We start from the raw sequence: 568 nt of genomic DNA, 5'->3' as shown, positions 1-568 counted from the left end.
GTAAAGTGAACTAGAACATAAATATGAAGCTTCCAATTATTTCTAATGTGCAATGTCTCAACATCTCAAAGTTCACTGAAATCCCTATTAGAATGGACAACAATGGCATATTTCTTTGTTAGGTTGTGCAATGCTTGATTCCCTTAAGCTTTCTAATTGAACCATGTAACAAGTGTTAAGTCAATGACTCCCAAACCAGATAGTTTTAGGGCATTAGGTGTAGAGACACCCCTAAGGGCCTACTAACTTGAGTCAAAAAGGCTACGAAACCAAACTAACCGTGACATTAACCAAATCAAAATGCTTCACCTTTTGACGTGAACACTCAATGCTTTGAGACAAGAGGTCCAGTTACTCAGTGAAAAGCTTATCAATGATCATATTTTTCTTTTTCATTCATTTTTTTTTTTCATATATACATGCCAAGGTATCCATCTAATAAATTATCCAGTTTCACTGAAGACATAGAAACACACACATTCAACTTTCATGTCATACCCCACAAATTATGTGCTAATGTGCTTGTGTAAGATTAGATCAAACATGTGAATTCTCAACTGCCCTAAGC

The sequence above is a fragment of the Corylus avellana genome, chromosome ca11 (genome assembly GCF_901000735.1).
Source record: "Corylus avellana chromosome ca11, CavTom2PMs-1.0".
NCBI classification, from domain to species: domain Eukaryota; kingdom Viridiplantae; phylum Streptophyta; class Magnoliopsida; order Fagales; family Betulaceae; genus Corylus; species Corylus avellana.
This window is presented reverse-complemented; position numbering follows the sequence as displayed.